General features: G+C 43.3%; 1 protein-coding gene across 1 annotated transcript in view; it reads left to right on the top strand.

The window, feature by feature from the left end:
- Positions 1–7494: 7494 nt before the first annotated feature.
- LOC106580753 (glucagon receptor) overlaps positions 7495–20124 on the top strand; it is a 29217-nt gene continuing 16587 nt past the window's right edge. Inside the window, exon 1 of the mRNA XM_014162129.3 lies at positions 7495–7737. The gene's annotated coding sequence lies outside the window, so the exon portion shown is untranslated. The remainder of the gene's footprint in view (positions 7738–20124) is intronic.

The raw sequence follows: 20124 nt of genomic DNA on the forward strand, positions 1-20124 counted from the left end.
TCAAAGATAATTCGTAAAACTCCAAATAACTTCACAGATCTTCATTATAAAGGGTTTAAACACTTTTTCCCATGCTTGTTTAATGAACCATAAACAATTAATGAACATGCACCTGTGGAACGGTCGTTAAGACACTAACAGTTTACAGACGATAGGCAATTAAGGTCATAGTTATGAAAACTTAGGACACTAAAGAGGCCTTTCTACTGACTCTGAAAAACACCAAAAGAAAGATGCCCAGGGTCCCTGCTCATCTGCGTGAACGTGCCTTAGGCATGCTGCAAGGAGGCATGAGGACTGCAGATGTGGCCAGGGCAATAAATTGCAATGTCCGTACTGTGAGACATCTAAGACAGCGCTACAGGGAGACAGGATGGACAGCAGACCACGTGTAACAACACCTGCACAGGATCGGTACAACCAAACATCACACCTGCAGGACAGATACAAGATGGCAACAACAACTGCCTGAGTTACACTAGGAACGCACAATCCCTCCATCAGTGTTCAGACTGTCCGCAATAGGCTGAGAGAGGCTGGACTGAGGGCTTGTAGGCCTGTTGTAAGGCAGGTCCTCACCAGACATCACCGGCAACAATGTCGACTATGGGAACAAACCCACTGTTGCTGGACCAGACAGGATTGGCAAAAAGTGCTCTTCACTGACAAGTCGCGGTTTTGTCTCACCAGGGGTGATGATCTGATTCGCGTTTATCGTCGAAAGAATGAGCGTTACACCGAGGCCTTTACTCTGGAGAGGGATCGATTTGGAGGTGGAGGGTCCGTCATGGTCTGGGGCGGTGTGTCACAGCATCATCGGACTGAGCTTGTTGTCATTGCAGGCAATCTCAACGCTGTGCGTTACAGGGAAGACATCCTCCTCCCTCATGTGGTACCCTTCCTGCAGGCTCATCCTGACATGACCCTACAGCATGACAATGCCACCAGCCATACTGCTCGTTCTGTGCCTGATTTCCTGCAAGACAGGAATGTCAGTGTTCTGCCATGACCAGGGAAGGGCCCGGATCTCAATCCCATTGAGCACATCTGAGACCTGTTGGATCTTAGGGTGAGGGCTAGGGCCATTCCCCTCAGAAATGTCCGGGAACTTGCAGGTGCCTTGGTGGAAGAGTGGGGTAACATCTCACAGTAAGAACTGGTAAATCTGGTGCAGTCCATGAGGAGGAGATGCACTGCAGTACTTAATGCAGCTGGTGGCCACATCAGATACTGACTGTTACTTTTGATTTTGACCCCCCCTATGTTCAGGGACACATTATTCCATTTCTGTTAGTCACATGTCTGTGGAACTTGTTCAGTTTATGTCTCAGTTGTTGAATCTTGTTATGTTCATACAAATATTTACACATGTTAAGTTTGCTGAAAATAAACGCAATTGACAGTGAGTGGACGTTTTTTTTCTTCTGAGTTTATGTCTCCTAGATTTTAATACTACATCACCCTTAGGGCAACATTTATTGAAGCTTGGTGAGTTATTCAACTCTCTCCTGTACTAATTTATAACATGCTCATTTGACAAACACTATGACTGGTGTCATATCATCATATGATGGCGCCGACAGAGAAGGTCCTTAGGAAACTATGCAGTAATTTGTTTTTTAATGTATTATTTCTTACATTGTTAGCCCAGAAAATCTCAAGTGTTATTACATACAGCCGGGAATAACTATTGGATATAAAAGCGACGTCAATTTACCAACATTACGACCAGCAATACGACTTTCCAGAAGTGGATCCTTTGTTCGGACCTCCACCCTGGATATGGGATCTTATCTCAGAGGCCGATCCAAAACAATGCGTTCGCCGCAGGAGAGGCAGACGGAGTGGCCTACTGGTCAGACTTAGAAGACGAGCACACCATCCTCCACTTCCGAGCATATTACTCGCCAATGTCCAATCTCTAGACAACAAGGTGGACGAAATTAGGGCACGAGTTGCCTTCCAGAGAGACATCAGAGATTGTAACATTCTCTGTTTCATGGAAACTTGGCTCACTCAGAATATGTTGTCAGAGTCGGGACAGCCACCCGGTTTCGTCACGCATCACGCCGACAGAAACAAACAACTCTCTGATAAGAAGAAGGGCGGGGGTGTATGCCTTATGATTAACAACTCATGGTGTGATCATAACAACATACAGGAACTCAAGTCCTTTTGTTCACCTGACCTAGAATTCCTTACAATCAAATGCCGACCGCATTATCTACCAAGAGAATTCTCTTCGATTATAGTCACAGCCGTGTATTTCCCCCCCAAGCAGAAACCTTGACGGCCCTGAAAGAACTTCACTGGACTCTAGGTAAACTGGAAACCATATATCCTGAGGCTGAATTTAATGTAGCTGGGGATTTTAACAAAGCTAATCTGAGAACAAGACTTCCTAAATTCTATCAGCATATCGAATGCACGACACGGGCTGGTAGCATTCTGGACCATTGCTACTCTAACTTCCACGAATCATACAAAGCCCTCTCCTGCCCTCCCTTCAGCAAATCTGACCATGACTCCATTTTGTTGCTCCCAGTTTATAGACAGAAACTAAAACAGGAAACGCCCGTGCTCAGGTCTATCCAATGCTGGTCTGACCAATAGGATTCCACGCTTCAAGATTGCTTCGATCATGTGGACTGGGATATGTTCCAGGTAGCCTCAGACAATAACATATACGCTGACTCGGTGAGCGAGTTTATTAGCAAGTGCATCAGTGATGTGCCCGCTGTGACTATTAAAACCTTCCCTAACCAGAAACCGTGGATTAATGGCAGCATTCGCACAAAACTGAAAGTGTGACCACTGCTTTTAATCATGGAAAGGCGACTGGAAACATGACCGAATACAAACAGTGTAGCTATTCCCTCTTCAAGGCAATCAAACAAGCAAAGTGTCAGTATAGAGACAAAGTACAGTCGTAATTCAACGGCTCAAACATGAGACGTATGTGGCAGGGTCTACTGTCAATCATGGAGTACAAAAAAAAACAGCCCCGTCGCGGACACCGACATCTTGCTCCCAGACAAATTAAACAACTTCTTTGCTCGCTTTGAGGACAATACAGTGCCACTGACACGGCCCGCTACCAAAGCCTGTGGGCTCTCCTTCACCATAGCCAACATGAGTAAAACATTTAAACGTGTTAATCCTCGCAAGGCTGCCGGCCCAGACGGCATCCCTAGCCGCGTCCTCAGAGCATGCACAGACCAGCTGGCTGGTGTGTTTACGGACATATTCAATCATTCCCTATCCCAGTCTGCTGTTCCCACATGCTTCAAGATGGCCACCATTGTTCATGTTCCCAAGAAAGCTAAGGTAACTGAACTAAATGACTATCGCACCGTAGCACTCACTTCTGTCATCATGAAGTGCTTTGAGTCAAGGATCATATCACCTCCACCATACCTGATACCCTAGACCCACTCCAAATGGCTGACCGCCTCAATAGGTCCATAGACGACGCAATAGCCATCACACTGCACACTGCCCTATCCCATCTGGACAAGAGGAATACCTATGTACTATAAGAATGCTGTTCATTGACCACAGCTCAAAATTCAACACCATAGCACTCTCCTGGTCCACCCACACAGTCAGCATTGTGAAGAAGGCACAACAGTGCCTCTTCAACCTCAGGAGGGTGAAGAAATTTGGCTTGTCACCTAAAACACTCACAAACTTTTACAGTTACACAATCGAGAGCATCCTGTCGGGCTGTATTACCGCCTGGTACGGCAACTGCTTCGCCCACAACCGCAAGTCTCTCCAGAGGGTAGTGCGGTGTGCACCACGCATCAATAGGGGGCAAACTACCTGCCCTCCAGGACTGCTACATCACCCGATGTCACAGGAAGGCCAAAACGATAATCAAGGACAACAACCACCCGAGCCACTGCCTGTTCACACCACTATCATCCAGAAGGCGAGGTCAGTACAGGTGCATCAAAGCTGGGACCGAGTGTCTGAAAAACAGCTTCTGTCTCAAGGCCATCAAACTGTTAAACTGCCATCACTAACATAGAGTGGCTCCTGCCAACATGCAGACTCAAATCTCTTGCCACTTTGATAAATGTAATAAATGTATTTAATAAAGGTATCACTACTCACTTTAAATAACAGCACTTTGATAATGTCTACATATCCTACATTACTCATCTCATATGTATATACTGTATTTTATACCATCTACTGCATCTTGCCTATGCCGCACGGCCATCGCTCATCCATATATTTATATGTACATATTCTTATTCATCCCTTTACATTTGTGTGTATAAGGTAGTCATTGTGAATTTGTTAGATTACTTGTTAGATATTACTGCACTGTCGGAACTAGAACCACAAGCATTTCGCTACACCCACATTAACATCTGCTAACCATGTGTATGTGACCAATACAATTTGATTTGATTTGATCTTGTGAAATGCTTGAACCTGAGCATTGTGCCTAGAGGGCTTCTGTGGGCTGCCATTGTTACAGTGTGTTTAGGCAGACACTTAGCCACCATAGTCTCTCCGACTGCTGTTGAAGGTCTTGTTTCTTCAACATGCATAACCCACTCGATATCACAGTATCCAACTCTCTGTGTACATAATATCGTAATCCTCTCCTTATTTATCTCGAGCTACCTACCAATATTCCCTGCCTTCTTTCCCCCCTTCCCTTTCTCCTTAAATCTGTAAAGTAAGAATTGGACAGCTCTCTTCTGACCTGGGTGAACCTTCTAAATTCTGATGCATTGGTTCCCTTGGAGTGATGTTCAGATGTTTATGAGGCTCTGTAAATCAGGTCTGACTCCTGTTGACTGTCTTTTCCCTTGTGCTGCAGCACGATGTGGTACTGTAGGTTCCTTTTGTCTTGTGATGGTCATGGTGCTGAGGATTGCTACAATGGTTTGTTTCTGTTTATCCTGATACACCCCAAGGTTGCTATTGTTTGAAACTAGAGATGGTGGCTGAATGAGGATTTGGGAAGTAAGCCATGCTGCTGTTGTGCCATCCATAACATTGATTCCCACACCCCACCAATGAAAATGGTATTTTGAGAATGTTTCCTCTCTCCTTTCCTCTCCCAATATAGCCATGCTGCTCTTATTTCTCATATTTTAAATATATGGTTTTACACATATACTGTAGCATGTTTGACCATTTATGTGGAGGCCTCTGTACGTATAGGAAGGGATTGGTGGAATTGGGGGGGAAATGCATGAGTATTGAATTCCCAAAGTCAACAACTTCCTTGGAACATTTTCACATACACAGTCCTTGATCGATATGCCTGGAGATTAAACAGTGGAGTTACCACTTCACAGCCCCCCCCCCAAACCCACCTCTAGGGATGACCCTGGTGATGATCTGTTTGGGAGTGAGTGAAGGTCCCCATCAGTTCTGTTCATTTACGATGAATGGGCTCGTGCTCAGGGTGAATGATGGCTTATGAAACTTTTCACCATGAGGAAAAACAAACCATTGAACCAACAGTGGGCTAAGCTAGCAGGGTGGTTAACCGTAATTGCCTGGGGTTCCCTTCTCTCCCATACATCCCAATCAGCGTTGACGCCCCAGAGCGGTGCTGGAACATGCAGCTGCAATCCATCACTTAATCCCCCCTTATCTCAGCTCACTGGTCACCGTAGCAGCACCCACCTGTAGCACGCGCTCCAGCAGGTATATCTCTCTGGTCACCCCCAAAGCCAATTACTCCTTTGGCCGTCTCTCCTTCCAGTTCTCTGCTGCCAATTGACTGGAACGAACTACAAAAATCTCTGAAACTGGAAACACTTATCTCCCTCACTAGCTTTAAGCACCAACTGTCAGAGCAGCTCACAGATCACTGCACCTGTACATAGCCCATCAATAATTTAGCCCAAACAACTACCTCTTCCCCTACTGTATTTATTTATTTATTTAGCTCCTTTGCACCCCATTATTTCTATTTCTACTTTGCACTTTCTTCCACTACAAATCTACCATTCCAGTGTTTTACTTGCTATATTGTATTTACTTCGCCACCATGGCCTTTTTTGCCTTTACCTCCCTTATCTCACCTCATTTGCTCACATTGTATGTAGACTTATTTTTGTACTGTATTATTGACTGTATGTTTGTTTTACTCCATGTGTAACTCTTGTGTTGTTGTATGTGTCGAACTGCTTTGCTTTATCTTGGCCAGGTCGCAATTGTAAATGAGAACTTGTTCTCAACTTGCCTACCTGGTTAAATAAAGGTGAATTTAAAAATATATATATAAAAAATGAAGCACACTACAAAAACAACACCAGATACGGCTTATCAGAGAATCAGCCAGTGTCCTCCCAGAGGTGTGCTGAGACAAATAATGGCTGTCAGAGATAATGGTGGTCACACACAAAGCATGTTTCCTAGTAGAGGGCTATAGACAGAACACAGGTCAATAGGTCAGATGGATAGAGAATGATCTCATTGATAAAGAGAGGGTGTTACTCATTTTACTCAGAGTACAGGTTGATAGCTTTTACTAGTTGGGAGTGTTATGACCGTGCTAGTTGTGTGCTAGTATATCATGCTCACAAGCAAGGTTCATGGATAAATTAGTCACTTCTTTACCATGAGGGGTGGAGGGTCAACGTCACAATAAATACAATACCTTAGCAATACACTAAGGTCTCCCTGTATGTCCCAGAATGTGAGGGTGGAGTGTGAGGAAAGTCGCCCAACTGGTTGACATTGAACCCTGCACTCTGTTTGGTCTAGTGTGGGCAGTCACGTGAGATTGGAGAGATGTAGGTTTTGATGGAGAAACAGTCGCAGTACCTTTGTGTGGTCAAGTGTGCATGAGAACATGAACAAACATCGAAACAATAGGTTGCTAAACAAACAGTGTGATTCTGGCACGCACATTTTACACAGTTAATAATCACTGAACTATTGTTGGTTTAGTCAGGCAGTAAATAGTTCAGTATTCTTCTCTTTTGACCTCTGAATATCTTTTCTCCAGGGTCATTCTCTGATAAACTTTGAATTAAAAAAATACTTCACATAAATCTTTGGTCGTTTCCAAATTGTTTTGCTTTGAAAATGAATACTTTAGACCCATCGCTGTACCTTTAAAGGGGCAATCTGCAGTTACTACATCCACTAATGGTTTTATAATTGTTTCTTGAAGAGTATAAATTATAAATGCCCCACGAGTTTAGTTCAACTGATGTAACCCATCAGAAGCCAAACTATAAGCTTGTTTGTTCAATGTTTGTAAACAAAGTATATGTCAACAAACACTGTATAGCCTCAAAACATGGTTAAAACTATAATTTTGATATAATGGATGGTCAGTCCTTGCATCCATAGCTCGGTCTATGCATTTGAGTGTGTTTAAATTTCTCCAGGCAAATCGCTTAATCTTTTACCGAAACAGTGGCGGGGACCGGGAAAAAGCATCAGCGTCAGCGACAGACATCATTTTCCAAGTGTTTAGTGTTTCGCCCGTGTTTCCGAGCTCACAGTGCAGTCGACAGACAGTGGGCGAGCCGGATGCTAATTTGGTTCAATTCCCTGCAGAGTGATTTTAAGCTTCACATGTATCTCAGTGCTACTGGGTGGAGGCGCCTCTGTCCTACAAACTTTATGGATTCCTCTACAAACCTGTAATTTTGAAATACGCTCTGTATTTGGCGTTTAAAGGCCATTTCACTTGCGCACGGGATCTAGACAATTAACCTTCACTGAAAAGAAATGATTCCCCGAACGGTAAGATTCTGCTTTCATTATTAATCCCAGTGATAGTATTTATTAATGGTCTCTATTGCATTGGCAACTTTGTAGTCTGCATTGATAAAGAAATGCGTGAGATACTTTTTGAGCACGAGTTATCGAAAAAATATTGTTATTTTTAAGTGGTTTAGCTCAGTGTGAGGCACATAAGCCACTTGCTAATAATTGTGCATCATTTTCCCAATTATTTGTAACATGATTACAATTCGGGGAATTCAGGCGTCCAGGCTTATGCAATGCTATTTAACATGATCAGAAAGCAGACTTGCGCCTGGAGGAATTGATTTTCGACCTAATTACAAAATACATTGATCATTATCACAGTGAAAATGTATTATAAATTCTAGGCTATATTATTCTTATTAGTAGTAGTAGTAGGCCTAGCGATATGTATATTATTAGAGTATACTTTGTATTGTATATGTTACACTTAATATTTTATATTGCTACATGTTATTCGTTTTCTTATTATGATTTTTCGTTTTCCTTTCCGTTAGGCCTATTTATCTGATATGGGATGGTTACATTTTTGTTTCATTTTCAAAATGACAAGTTTTCAAACGCCAGTAGGCTTGTTGTCACATCAAGATTATGATAAGTGGTCGAAAGTTGATACGTTGGAAATAACAAATCATGGTTGCGCATGCCGGCTGCGGGTAGGCTTCATCTCTGTGCCTTGCGCACAGCTTGCGCTCTCTACCCATGACTTTGCTATTGACAGCTCAAGTGCAGAATGATTGGAAGGCGCTAGTCTGGTGTCATTTTTTAAAACCGTTTTAAATGTATTGGTTGGACAAAAAGCTGAAATGTCTTTGGTTTGAGGCCCGGGTGTGGTTTCACCTATTTGCTGTCATAGACTGTACAATTATTTGTGTGGCGTGGTGAATAAGCTTTGAATGTGGAGAAGATCTTTGAACCAACAAAGAACGGAAACCTCCGGGGCGTTTTACGAGAACGCGTATAAAACATTATTGCTCTTTTGTTGAGGTTTGAGGTGAGTTCAGCGGTTATTGAACACATGACCTGGTCAAAAAATTACAGATTTAGTTATGTGATGTGTTCGAAACTGGTTATCCAAGTTGTTATAGCAAGTAGCTGCAAGAAGTTCATATCTACAGGTGAATTCTTCTTCAAGAGGCAATGATGAATTACTGACAAAGGACAACTGGTCACTGACTTGCATCATTTTGATTAGATTAGTTGTTATGATCACTATGATTTATGTTTAGAGATGTTAGTTCGGAGTAAAGTGTCCGTACAGTACACTGCTGATAGGCAATCACAGATTTGGCTGAATGACAGTTTTGATGGGCTGTTACATGTGTTTTCCTTCACCCTCCGCTCTCCACCCTCCTGTTAGTGGTAGGGGGAATATGCAACACAAACCTTGGCTTCCATTGTCATGCTGTAACATACAGTACTGTTCATAATGTTTTTTAGACCAGTGCTGTTTCCTTAACATCATCCCCAAACACAATCACCCCACTACCATTGCCTCTTACTGGTAAAGCATGCAAGCAAGATGATAGTACTTTTACTTTTTGAACATGTGAGAAGAAAGCATTGGGTAACAGTTCAGCATGGCTCATTGCTTCTTCTTTGGTAGCAGGTGCTGTCAGAAGGTTGTTACGTGCAGTGCATATACACAAATTTTTACGGTACTTGGACATCTTGATGTGTTCATATTCACAGAGATCACCACAGGCTACACAGACACACATCAACTGAGCAAATCACATGCACATATATTGACTCTCCATACCTGTCTCTCTCAAACACACTCTCTCTGTCATTCAGAGGATCACGGACACCAGTTGTAGTAACAGTCCTGTTATGTAAAATGAGAGCTCTTTCTGTCGGGGGTGTCAGTGTTAATTGGGCTGGCACCTAATGGCTCTGTGTGCTCCTCTGTTAGAGGCACAAACAGTTGTGTCGTGTGTCTGTCAATGTACTGGCCCACCCACCTGACACTACTCAGAATGACGGGGTTGTGACATCAGGCGCTCCATGAATGTGGTGCCAAGGGGTTCACGGTTTAGAGCAAAGGAATTTCATACCAGCAGGGGCATCTGGTTGCTGGGATATGCCACAGCTCCTATACTTTACAAGGAGTCCATGAGTACATTACTGTAATGCTTTGGTTGGCTTGGCAAACATCAGTGGCTTGGGGCCTCCCGAGTGCTAGAGGCGTCACTACCGATCCGGATTCGATCATGAGGCGGCGCACAACAGGCCCAGCGTCGTCCGGGTTAGGGGAGGGTTTGGCCGACTGGGATGTCCTTGTCCCATCACGCTCTAGCGACTCCTTGTGGCGGCCGGGCGCATGCAGGCTGACTTTGGTCGCCAGCTGTAAGATGTTTCCCGATGACACATTGGTGTGGCTGGCTTTTGGGTTAAGCGAGCAGTGTGTCAAGAAGTAGTGCAGCTTGGCGGGGTCGTGTTTTTCGGAGGATGCATGGCTCTCGACCTTTGCCTCTCACGAGTCCGCACGGGAGTTGCAGCGATGGGACAAGACTGTAACTAACAATTGGATATCATGAAATTGGGGAGAAAAAGTGGTAAAAAATAAATAAAATAAAAGTAAATAAACATCAGTGGCTTGCAACTTCTTTAAAGAGAATCCCCCGGAATTAGTGTAGACGGATACAAAATGGATGTCTTGAGCAAATAAAATAGTGTTATCTGAAGTACAAAGTAAAGTGTGTGTATGTGTGTGTGTGGCATTGCCCTATGGCACCTGGATGAAATAGATTTTCATTCTTCCACTGCCTTATTGTGTCCTGAGTCCTGACCTATTTGTGCTAACAGTGAGCCAAAATTACAATATTTCTAATTTCATTTTGTTACGTCCTGACCATAGAAAGATGCTATTTTCTATGGTAGAGTAGGTCAGGGCGTGACAGTTTTTTTCCCTATGTTTTCTATTTCTATGTTTAGGTTCTAGTTTTGTATTTCTATGTTGGGGTTTTGTTTGGGATGATCTCCAATTAGAGGCAGCTGGTCCTCGTTGTCTCTAATTGGAGATCATACTTAAGTAGGGGTTTTTCCACCTGGGTTTTGTGGGTGATTCATTTTGAGTTGTGTATGTGTTCTTCGCTGCGTCACGTTTTTTTTTTCTTCCATTCAGTATATTTATGTATTGCATAGTTTCACAGTATAAATAAAATGTGGAATGACACACACGCTGCACTTTGGTCCTCTTCTCCTTCCTACGACAGCCGTGACACATTTAATAGATTGTATTAAAATATGTACACGTAGAATCTAGGGAGAATGTCAATGCTTGTTCAAGGTTTCCTACTTTTTAAGATTATAAAATGTATCTGTCCTTGAATATTATCAAGGATCTTCCAAACATGTTTTTAATGATTTGTTTGTGATTTTCCGTAATGAATAGTGTTTATGTACCGACATCAAGACGGGGAAAAGTCTCAAAGGGAGATTTCCTTTTTATCTTGTTTGCCATCTTGGAAATACAAGTAAACAACACAAGCATGTTGTGGGTGGTTAGTTGATTACTTTCCTAATTTAAATTACGCATGCAGTATAACCTTTCATTCAGTCATACCCATGATCTGATCAAGCACTCAGGTCCAATAAATCCAATTTGGTCAATGAGGTCAGCGTGAATTAGCTGAAGTCTATGGAGTCCCTAAGTTGTACAGAAAGTTGATCGTGGCAGGATAAAGGCCAGTAACACCAACTTTCAGTCAGATAAGCATACGTAAAAGCATCTATGAACATCTTATGAGGCAACACCCGGCATAGACATCAACAAAAACAATAAGACAACAGACAACAACAAAAACTGAAAAGCTCGCTTTAAACACCCACTCCTGTTATTCACTATGGAACATTCGCGTCTCGATTTGAAGGGAATACCTTAACTGGAATGCTATTGTTGCAGGTCTTTCTGTTGGCACTTCTACAGTACATGGGAACCCCACAAACAGTTCTCCCCTCTTTTCCTTCACCCTCTAACTTAGCTAGACTTCTAAATGGCCTGAGGGGTTTGGTTTGTTTCTAATCCTCCTCTATTGAGGATGTGCCAAGGCATAGCCCTGCTGCAGCCGGGCTGAAGGCAAACAGCGCATAGAGCTTTTCTTATCTGCGTCGTGTAGAGAGGGAATCTGAGGTATTAGTGCAAGTATGAGATCTGAATCTCTTTACCCTATTAAGTACGATATTGGGATGTGAAGCAACACACAAAGCTCCAGAAGTCCAAGCTTGTGTTTAGAAGCTATAGAGTTCTCATGAATGTACTTTCTCTCTTATTACCTCTTTTCTTGCCGCACCAATTGTTCATGTTAGATTCTTCTTTGATATGAGTCTTTGGTCTCGACAGAGTAGGGGAAGTCCTGTTTGTTCTGTTGACAGTAGGCAGGCTATTGCATTTATAGGGAAACATTTCTTATCATGTTTACTCAGTCCTCCATATTTCACCTTTGAATTTACTTATCTATGGTTTCTACAGCCTAAGGTACTCCCAGGGAATGTCTGCTGAATGATTAATTAACTGTCTTGCCAAGTCATGGCTGCCATGTCATGTGTTTGAGTACTAATTAAAAGGACTAAGGCCCACTTATGAGGAAACATCTGCCTATCATCAAGCCTTCAGGACAGAGAAAAATAAACATGGGAATTTAATGATGCCTTCCTATTTTATTTGGCAATGTGGTTGCCTCATGATTTATCAGGGAAGGATCCTAATGTAACCTATCTGTTATGAGATGTCAGACATTGCTATTGTTTGTTTTATCATTATTGTCACATTTCAAGGTAAGACCCAGATGCAGATTGTGTCGAAATAACAATGTTTATTACAACAACAGGGGCAAAGGTACAGGACGGCAGGCAGGCGCAGGCTCAGGTCAGGCAGAGGCCGGTAATACAGAGTAATGGGGCAAAGGTGCAGGACGACAAGCAGGCAGGCTCAGGGTCAGGACAGGCAGAAGGGGTTAAAGCCGGGAAAAACTAGAAAACAGGAACTTAGACAAGACAGGAGCAAGGGGGAAAATGCTGGTAGGTTCTATGAACAAAACGAACTGGCAACAGACAAACAGAGAACACAGGTATAAATACACGGGGGATAATGAGGGGAGATGGGAGACACCTGGTGGGGGTGGTGACAAGCAAGTATGTGTGTGTGTGTGTGTGTGCGTGCATAATAATAATAATAAATGTAATTTGCATAGCGCTTTTAATTAGAAAGTTCTTTTTTTTTACAATCGTATACAATAAAAACAACATTTACAATCAAGGCAAGTAAAATAGAGATAGTGTGCTAGTGCTAAATAGATTTTAGATTGGGACTATAAAAAATGGTCTGTAGAAGTGGGTTTTAAGGCCTGTTTTTAAAAGGGGCAAGGGAGCAGAAGTCTTGGTCCCCAATAGTTCGGAGACGTGTCTTGGGGACTTGAAAGTGGCTGGAGTGAAGAGTACGAGGTGGTTCGCTGATTGAGATGAGGTCGCTGATATAGATGGGGCTCAATCCATCAAGGCTTTAAATGCAAGCATGAGGATTTTATAGTCGATCCTGTAGTTGACCGGTAGCCGGTGCAGTTGGGCTAGGATCGGGGTGATGTGGTCTGACTTCTTGGTCCTGGTCAGGACCGTGGCAGTACTCATCTGGATTAGTTGGAGCCTCTGTAGTGATTTGGCTTGGAGGCCCCCAAACCGCACATTGCCGTAGTCGATCCGAGCGAAGATGAAGTTGTGAAGAGTGTCTCTGCATATGGCTGGAAGAGTGATGGTATAACCCAGGCAATATTTTTAAGATGGAAAAATGATGTTTTACCTATTTGTTTTATGTCAGCAGAGACAGAGAAGGATCAAACTTGACTTCTAAGTTGGAGATGACAGAGGACAGGTGGATGGCCTAGCCATTGATTGTAGGGCAGATGTTTCCAGCACTGGCGACCTGCTTGGGTGTCCCGATAAGCATAACCTCAGTCTTGCTACTGTTCATCTGGAGGAAGTTCTCTTTCATCCATACCAGTGTAGGCTGCTGAGGGGAGGACGGCTCATAATAATGTCTGGAATGGAGAAAATGGAATGGCAACAAACGCATGGAAACCATGTTTTTGATGTATTTGATACCGTCCCACTAATTCCGCTCCAGTACTTACCATAAACCCGTCCTCTCCAATTCTTTGTATACATTCTCTTGGAATGTTATCAGCCCTGGTGAACTTTGTGTGGAGATATGTTTTATAAAAGCAGACAGAGAGGAATCTGTGCATCATAGTCCGGTTCTCTGTAGACCTACAACCTCTGGTGTCTTGCCATCAATGCTCCTCCTGTGTGGTTGAAATTGTAATTGAATCACCCTTTCCTCTTTGGCATTGGGTTGTCTCATGATTTATCAGGAAAATAGTATAAAGTAGCCTCAATCTATTATGTATGCATACACACAATAATGAGAAAACACAATATTTGACATCTCATAATTAGGGCCAACATGTTTATTTACCTCTTTTGCACACCAATTTTGTGATATCCAATTGGTAATTACAGTCTTGTCCCATCACTGCAACTCCCGTACGGACTCAGGAGAGGCGATGGTCGAGAGCCATGCATCCTCCGAAACACAACCCTGCAAACTGCACTGCTTCTTGACACACTGCTCGCTTAACCCAGAAGCACCAATGTGTCAGAGGAAACACCGTACACTTGGCGACCGTGTCAGTATGCATGCGCCTGGCCCGCCACAGGAGTTGCTAGAGCGCAATGGGACAAGGACATCCCGGCCTGCCAAACCCTCACGGCGCTGGGTAAATTCTGTGCCGCCTCATTGTTCTCCCAGTCGCAGCCGGCTGCAACACAGCCTGGGATCGAACCCGGGTCTGTGGTGACACCTCTAGCACTACAATGCAATGCCTTAGACCGCTGCACCACTCGGGAGGCCCGAGGCACTGTGCTTTTACCGGTATTTCCAGCATTGTCCACTAGTGTTGCTGCAGGTAAGAAATCCTAGGAAATGTTCTGTAATTGACACAATCAGTTAATCAATGTCTGATTGTGCATGCGTGCGTGTTCGGTGGGGGGATTGCCTAAGCCTGGGGAGGCGTAGCTCTGCGAATCTTAATCGCACGTAACCTATTATTTGGCAGGGAATACTATTTGTGGATCAGTGATTCTACTTCTCAATTTGCTCAAGCTGATCCTCTCCAATGGACTCAGAAGATGTCGCTTAAAAAATAGGTCAATTTGGGGCAGTTAAAGTGGAGAGTCAATGAAACCAACCATGGAACTATATTGGAGCAAATTCCAGGGGTAGCCCCGACCGGGACTCGGACCCAGGTCCAGTAACTATCATGCCAACACCTTAACCGTTACTGAATGTTTCCTAGGATTTCCTACCTGCTGCAACACTAGTGGACAATGCTGGAAAAACCGGTAAAAGCACACTGCTTCAAAAGTGCCCCAAAACACCTGGCCCAAGAGAGATGAGATGTCAGACATTGTGTTTTATCTTTATTGTGTGGGTGGGTGGGTGCGTGCGTGAGCTGGCTGGTGTGCCTGTGCATATCTGCATGCATGTCTTTGCCCATTTCTGTGTACTTTGCCATACAGTATACCGGTATCTGTGTGTAAACAGTGCCATGTGGAAATGACAGCTCTCTCTCGCTCTCTGAAGTAAAAATCATTCAGTGGTTACTATGTGGACCCCCCCCCCATCCCTCCCTCCCCTCTTCTACACAACAAGATGATTGAAAAATGGATGTCACACAGGGAGAGGGGCCAACGGGTCCACAGCTTCTTGTAACCTTCCACTGCTCATCAGAGCTCTGATCTGCCACAGAGATACTACAGCAGCAGGAATTCAACAACAATTCCTCTCCTCTTCCCTTGCAGGCTATCGTACTGAATCTGAATTTGAAAAGGCATTAATCCGTTTTATCGCTGTAGATTCCATCATCCATGCACCACACATTTCATTTTTGAAATATGCTGGCTACATGTCAAAGTGCTAATGCATAGAGAAGGTTTAATTGTTCCCCACTTCCTGTGTCTACAGCAGTGTAAAGGGAGCAGTGGGTTGTGCTGGCTTGCACCAGCTTGCCGTAGCTAGATGGCCTCTGTCTGTCTGAAACCGATCGGATCAGGTCCCACCCGTCTTTCCCCTAGTTATGCACACAAGCTCAAATCTCCAGTTCGAATCTTTCCCCCGTTTGAAGCTGCCGTGCTTCCAGACCTCGGTTAGTGTTATTACCTTAGCCACAGACAATGAGTTGGAGGGGCCACAAGGGCCACTGGACTGGCCTGAAATAGCCCTGGTGTTAAGGAGACCCAGTAGCCTAGCTCTGATCCTCTTACACCTCCTGCCCAAACCGTTTCCCGTTTGACCATGATGGAGAGGGCCACACGCCATCCACCCTGTTTTTAAAAGCATGTCTGCCTTTGAGGACAGAAAAACAGTGACAGCGCTGGTAAGAGACAGTCTGAAAGTTATACGCAACCAACCCCTGGCTCATGTGCTTCCTATTACTGTCGGTGAAAGATGCCAGCTTCCATGGACACAAGATTAACTGTATTGTAGAAACTTCGGGAAATAGGAAAAAAACTACCTGAAAAACTGTGGCGCAGTTTAGATATCACAGCTCACAACTGACCAGACATCCTTATACCTTGGGTTTCCCTTGTTTTTATTCTCAAAAGACTGTGACTCTACTCTATATCACCAGGCTGGCATTGATACATGAGGTCATTGCCATGGTAAGTAGACCTGAAATATAAGAAATAAATAACCGTCTAGATCTGTGCACTATAGACACTATATCAGCCAATTCTCCAGGCTGGCATTGATACATGAGGTCATTGTCATGGTAAGTAGACCTGAAATACAATAAATGAATAACCGTCTAGATCTGTGCACTATAGACACTATAGTGCCAATTCTCCAGGCTGTCATTGCTGAATATTACTCCACTTGACAGTCCCATTTTGCGGCTTTCTTCAACATCTCTTCACCTGCATATATTTGTGTCTATTTGATTCCAGGCGAAGCGTCATTCTGCCCCAAAGCGATGTTCTTTTTTGAATTTTCCTCTAATGGATCTAGTCATAGACGCCCAGTGTGTTTTCCCTCAAATATGTCAAGAAGGTGTCATTTGGGTTTAAAAATAACATTTGTAACAACTATCCCTGAAAATTGCTCCATTCTGATGTAATATTCCAAATCACTGAGTGCATGATTCACTCTTTGCAGTGAACTGTCAGTCAGAGCTTTGGATCTCTTTAAAGGTCAGCCAGATGTTTCACAACAGCCTTTGCAGATCATTTTTGTTGCGTTGTAGTCTAAGCCTTTTATCATTACACCTGGCTAAAGCAGGGGGACAGAGGTTTGCCAAAGACACAGGAATAGGATCAGTTGTCTCCTTCAAAGCGTGTCCTCGGGGAAAACCTGAGCCAATGTTTGAAGGAACCTTAAACGGAGGACATTTCACTCATCACTTCATCTGGTGGATGGAAGCGTATATGTGTTCCTTCAATAGGCCAGACTTGTCACTGCCGACACAGCACAGGGATGGATTAAACCTACACAGATATGTCAAAACATTGCAACCCTATAAAACCTCATGAAAAGAGGCATGATAAACATGCCACTAATGATATAAAATACTCTAGATTCTATCACTTTTTGAAAATGACATGTTACCATGAGTGTCTGTACCGTAGCTTGGTTTTTGAGAAGTAATTCCTTTCCTGACATAGAGTAAGTCATCCGTGCTATGTTGTCTTTCTCCCTTCTCTCTGTCTTCCTCCCTCTCACAAACGTTGTCCAAACCTGTTATGGCAGCCCAGCTTGTCTCATGATGCTGCCTCTTACCCGTCTACACTCTAGCGTCAGATGGGTTCGAGTTTGAGTGGTTTCCTGCCAGGTATGACTGGCATTGAGGCAGGTTATCATCACTCCCATCTCATGCCTGCATTTCAATGATCTTTTCACTTTCTTTGCAGAGTATACATGTGAAGGCTAGCTCTTTGTATAGCTACAGTCTATGTGCATACTGTAGCTGTACATTCCACTGAGACCCTACAGAAAATATCTCTTTTTGAGATGATAATGCTGTAATTGTTTGCCTAAAACCTCAGCAGCTTCAACGGTAGAATCCCCTGGATGTTTTGTGAGCCCAATTCCAATAATGAGATAATTAAATCCTGAATATTCTGGCAGAATGTAAACTCTCATGAAAAGTCATGTTTTATTCACCGTGGTACACTGGAATTGCCCGAGGCCCGAGGCCTCACGAACGAGTTGGGTTTTAATTAGGATTCATTAATGTGCAAATATCCCCCACCACATAACGAGCAGGCTGTCACCCAGCAGATGTGCGATAATTTCCTCATATGTTACCAGTGGCGATTTTATCATCTAAATCTTGGTGGGGCAAACTCTAAATAAAAGTTTTAGATGCTTGCCAGCAAAGCCACAACACAACACTAAACAATACATTAATTGCACTATAACAGCGACAAGCGGTTCCCACAAACTGTTACCACCTACATAAAGCTGTCCCAACAGTAGAGCTTTCTTTTCAGCACCATGGAGTGAATCCTTACCACCACTTCACCTGGTAATCGGCGGAGCCTTGTCTGGCAGGGAAACAATTCATTCAGCCTCATTTACTGCCTTTTTTTTAAAACATAGCTGATATGACTGACTTGCTTAAACAAATGTGGTTTATACTGACATTTGAGATGTACAAACTATGGCATAAGGGAACAAAGGGTAAAAGACATTCCGTAAGTTCGATTAAGACATTAATGAGCGAGCAAAGACGGACATAGTCAATATAACTATGTGTTCAGCACTTTTGAAATGTACAGCAACAGAATGCAGAACATGGCCTGCTTTTACAGTATTTTCTCTGTACACCAAGTGAGAACCGTAGGATAAATAAAGGGGGCATTTAAGCAGACAATGAAAGCTCTTACAACATTATATGATGACATTTCTCAAAAACAAGTTATAGGCTACATGGGCACCGCCGAGTCAGAACAGTAACGTTAGGCGAAATGAAGAGGTGAAAATAGACCAAATTATTAGGGTGAGGCACATGGGCTACTAACAGCTTACTACACAACATACACTTAATATTACTTTCTTAGCTACAATATACATATCTCCCTGGCATATTACATAATTTATGCAGCAGCATACAGTATAATACATTTTTGGACTCACCTTGTTGTGATGTGCTCACTTGAACAGGAAGGTGGCACAGCGGTCCTTCATGGGTACATTTTGTCATCAAAGAAAGAGAAAGATTTACAATTCCGAGTTGGATGACCGTTCAAAACTTATTTTCCCAGTCTGAGCGGGTTTATTCCCGACTTCCCAGTTGCAATGCTTGCGGTTAGCCACTGCCACCGATTCCTTCCAAACAACTCATTGTTGAATTTGCGATTTCCAACTTGTTGTGTAATGTTTATATCCAATGGCCGATGAACACCGATACATTTTATCTATAATTTATCTTCATTATTTCTCTTCATATGACAAGGATTTAAAAGGATTTGCCAGTAGATTGTCTACTTGATTCATGATGATGACGGCTAGCTAAGATTTTGAAAGTAATATGTTGATATGATCAGTCCAATCAAAGCTGCTGTAGATATAACGTGATTTGACGTCATTTTATCTGTGGCCAATGACCTTGAGCCTTCTTGGAAGGGCACTTCTAATCTGTCTATGTCAGGACCCAAAGGGCTCACATTCTTGATGTCTACCTGTACTAAAGGTGGGTAACGTAGTGCCCCCATGAGTGACAGAACACTGAGCCAATCACGGTGCAATGCTCCTATTTTCTGCTGGCCTGCCCCACCATCACAGAAAGCACTGAGCTAGGATGAAACACCTGCATTTTGGAGCTGCCCCCCTCCAAAAATAGAGAGATTCTTTATTTATTTATTTAGCAAAACATTTGGGGCTCTGCCGGGTCGCCACTGTATGTTACGATGTAAAATATTGTCTGTTGGATAATGTGGAACTTCCTTTTTTGTTATGTGCGGCCATAGTACCTGTAAGGGTCGGATTAGGGTTCAGTAGCTTGGCTGACATGTTGACTTAAACGAAGATGTGTTTATCATGATGACATGACAATGGTAATAATAATGACCTATCAGTGTTATATGTCGGTTCTTGGTTTTAGTCTAATACCTTCATGGGTCAAGAAAACCCTCACAGTTAGTGTGCTTGTTCAGGAGTTACTAAACAAGTTAATCCAATGGCTATCCAATGGCATCTCCAGCTTTGGACCTTAATTGTTATTTTCTGAGCGTTCTTCTGAAGTGAAGTCAAAGCTTTTCAGGGTGTTTTGAAATGGCTGCTCATAGTTTGCGAAGGAATAAAGTCCC

Source organism: Salmo salar, chromosome 20 (assembly GCF_965601325.2).
Source record: "Salmo salar chromosome 20, fSalSal1, whole genome shotgun sequence".
Taxonomy (NCBI): Eukaryota; Metazoa; Chordata; class Actinopteri; order Salmoniformes; family Salmonidae; genus Salmo; species Salmo salar.